Raw genomic sequence first — 4,456 nt, forward strand, 5'->3', positions numbered from 1 at the left:
GTCAACTGAGATAATAGACATAACTTTTTCGTTATTAGCTTATTTATAATCTAGTAGTGTTGTCACACTTAGGTTTAGATTAACCATCCAATTTGAGAACCTTTATCATAACCACACTATAACTGTGGTATTATAATCAAACAAATTATTTGGTGGCAAGGCACCACATTATGATGAACTTATATTTAAGCTAACTAACTGGTTAAATGAAATCTATCATATCCTATTTAGAATTGAATTTTAAGCGAAGCTTATTTGAAATTATTTGATATTAAATTGAATCTTTTAGGTTTAGGATAGTTTAAATATAATGCCTTCCATTAGCTTGGTGTGAAAGAAAGAATCTTATATATATATATATAAAGAAACTTGGATGTAGTTTTATTTCATCAAAATAAAAGGTACATTGTTGGGTGGTAGGTGGTTTCCACTACATAAACCCCAAGAAGTACATTACATACTCATAAACGTATATATCTTAAAATTTGAACATGTTCTTATAGCTTGCTGCATTTGAGGGTATCCATTTAGCATTTTTAGAAAACTTCGTTGTTTATTTTTTGTTTGTGAAGGGATAAATGGTAGATATCTTGTGAGAGTATTTTTATTTTGGGAAGTTTAATATTAAAGGTATTATAGGATGGTAACCTTAGCTTTCTGAGGCAAATTTTAGTACCACAATCTTAAGCTTAGCTTAAATGGTGCATTGGGATCCACTCTAGTTGGAATTTGATATCAAAACAGTCATCATTATAGAATGAACCTATTTATTTTAATGGATATAATGTTGTTCCCCATACTTATATCAATATCTACTTGTGGAGGAAAATTTGATTTGCAGATTTTTAGGGATTGGTTACAATAGAACTTATTACTGATTGGGATATACTTTTAAAGTTTATTTGGGTTTTGAATTAATTGAGCTGCATTTTGACGATACTTATATTTATTTTGATTTTGAAAGTCTGTTGTTTTTTATGTTGGGTAAGTTGACATAAGGATTCAGTGAGGCGGAAGAGAGTATTTATTAATATCTATGAGGGAAAAGTTATTAATGTGGATCCTTATGAATTTAAATTAGTTTGGTTATAAGTTTTAGTGTATTTTATTTGGAATGCAAATTTTGAGAGTGTGGTTAATATCCTTATTTAAGCTTTGAAAATTGGTACATTGAAGGAAGGTTTTAATTATCTTTTTAATATTTTCTTAATAACTTTAGATGTACTTCCTCTCAATAAGTAAGAGAATTCATTATGAATTAGTGGAGTGGCTCACTAGGAATTAAAATGTTATATTTGATAGATTTTTTTAGGACAAATGAGGGTCACATTTAACTTTAGAACTAAATATAGAAAGTACAATACCACCTAACACCTAACAACCCAAAACCAAGATAAAAAACCCAAAAAAACTATTCACAGAATCAACCAAATATAATCAAATCTACAAAAACAAACAATAATACTCCAAAAGAAGACAACATCAAAACAAACAACAAAAGATAAAGACCATAGTTGATAGTAGAAGAAGTAGCTAACAACAACAATCAGTAATAAATAAAAAATATTCAAAACAACATCATTAAGTAACAAATGCTTAAAATTTTATCTCTTACTCTAAAACTACAAAATATTTAACCTCCAATTTGCTAAACCAAAAATAGCAACAACAGTTGTACTAAAGAAGAATCATGATCAACTGAGAAGAGAAGCTATCCAGCAGGAGTCAGAAGACCAAAGCAACATCTATAAAAAGAAACATAAAGAAAACCAACGAAGTAAATAGAACATAATAATAAACCAAAAAAACACAAAAACAGAAAAGAAATAAGTCTAAAAACCAATAGAGCAAAGAACGAGTCAGAAGACCAAAGCAACATCTACAAAAAGAAACATAAAGAAAACCAATGAAGTAAATAGAACATAATAATAAACCAAAAAACACAAAAACAAAAAAGAAATAAGTCTAAAAACCAATAGAGCAAAGAAAAATAAATAACACAAAAAGAAAAACAAGTTGAGCTCAAATACTTACCAGAAAGGAAAATATTAAAATTTCTTACAAATATAAAATGTATCTAAAACCAAAAAAATAGATAACACAAAAAGAAAAATAAGTTGAGCTCAAATACTTACCAGAAAGGAAAATATTAAAATTTCTTACAAATATAAAATGTATCTAAAACCAAATATACTTAAGATATGGTTGAATTTTAATAAGAGGATATAATCATACCTAAATCTAAACTCAACAAATCAATGAATCAAGAGAGTATTTGAACTTAAAAGAATAAAAAGAAAGGAAGATCACAACAAAATAGCAACCAAAATGAATAAAGAAGTAGCTGAATCAAAATTCTAAAGAGCACAGCAGAAGAAAAAACCAACAAAAATAAATAGCAACAACACGTAGTTATCCAAAATCGCAACATCTAAGAGAAGCACCTGCATAAACAACCAACAATAGTTCCAAAACAACAACTATCATGCAACCTCCAATCAACCAACAACCACATTAAAAAGCAGAAGATGAGCTATCTAGCAGAAGTCAAGAGGCTAAAGAAGCAAACATAAAAGAAAAAAACTAAAATTCCTTTCAAAAAACCAAAAAAAAAGAAAAAAATAGTGCTGGAAATAAACACATCACAATCCAAAATCAACCAAACAACAAATCTAGAGAGAATCTGAACAAACAGAAGAATAAGTAAGGACAACAAAACCCAAACAACAACCAGGATGGTAATCCAACATATTTGACCAAGAAAAGAAATAGGTCAAAACAATAAAAATAAAACCAACAAAAGATAGGAAGACGAAAATCTATCAAAATAATAATAATAATGCCAAGCAACTAAATAACAAAACCAACAGACATATAGAACAAATGTTGACAACTAGCAATCATAACCAGTCCAAAGACAGAAAGAAGAACAACACAGTAAAGATGAGAATAACCAACAACAGAGAAGAAAAAAAACCAAAAAACTCAAAAAGAAAAAAGAGTTCATAAACTTACCTGAAAGGAAAAATAATAATAATACATCAAATATCATAAATATCTAAAATCAATAGGTCATGGATATTTAAAATATTGTTGCCTTTTAATAAACTCGTGGAAACTATCATAGCTCAAACAAAACAAAAAATCAAGAAAATATCTAAAATCAACAAAAGAAAAATGAACAATTGAAGGGAAACCATCCAACAATTAAACAGAAGAAAGCAAAAGATGAAACAGAAACCAACCAATAGAATCCAAACATAACCTTAACAAACAAATAAGATAAATAAATAAACTTCCCTCCATTATCATGTTTATTTAAATTTATAAAAAAAAAACAGAATATGGTTGGAATAAAAGACATTTAATATTTGGAGGGTGGAAAAGATGATGTCTTGTAGGCTACTTTTCTTAATTTGGATTGGGTACTTGATAGCTCAATAAAGATATTTAATATTAAGAGTAGACTTAGGATTCAATTTAAGTGTTAGGATATTTGAGCTACGTTAATTTGGTTCTCGAATTGTATTCTTCTTTTATAAGAGTCAAAATGAGCTAAAATATTTTGACTTGGATGTTCCCTAAGTTATGAGCATCAACATGTCTAGAAGTATTGGCTTTATTGACTTCATAAAAAGGAAAGAAAGGATCTAATTGAGAGGTTATTTCAAAGTTATATTTTAGGGATAATTGAATCTTTTACTGAGGAGACTTGGGATAAGGGTAGTTTGGATGTGATTGATGTTTGTTGAGTATTTTTATCAGGTGAGTGAATTGGGTTAGCCTTGTCCTTGTGGGATAGTAAACTTGCCTTATAAGAGTTACAAGTTTGAATATTTTGACAATATGAAAACAACGTACCTTGAAAAATATTTCAATAGAGCTAACTTATATTCATAAATTCCGACTTAGAGACATGGGCTTTTCGATGGTTTTAATAATATTTAAATTTTGGCATTTTGAAATTTAGGCTTAAGGTTATAGTCCTATAGATAAGTGAGGAGATATTACTCACCAAATGTACTTTTTATAAAAATAAAAATTTTTAGAATGCTTGTGATTTGATAAAACTTCAAAAGATATAATTCTCATAATCAAAACATTACAAAGTTTAACTTCGAAGTTTTAAGGTAGTTAAAGCTTAATTTGATAAAGCTATCATGAATAACTAAGGATGTAAAATTTATCGGGATTTATATTTTTAAAAATTAAATAATAATTTAATAAAATGAGGCATTTGAAAAAAATATGAATTTTATAAGAACTTTATGTATAGTTCATGAAAAAGATCCATTCACCAAATTTTATAGTCCTTGAAACTTTATATTTTTTTTTATTTTTGTGAATTCAAGAAATTTGATATTATTCTCGGTTGTGCAACAAGGCTCACATGCAAATATAAATAGATCTTTAAAACAAGGAGCTTTGTCTGATGATATTTGTCCTCCTTGTAATA

This window comes from Phalaenopsis equestris, unplaced genomic scaffold, assembly GCF_001263595.1.
Source record: "Phalaenopsis equestris unplaced genomic scaffold, ASM126359v1 Scaffold000761, whole genome shotgun sequence".
NCBI lineage: Eukaryota > Viridiplantae > Streptophyta > Magnoliopsida > Asparagales > Orchidaceae > Phalaenopsis > Phalaenopsis equestris.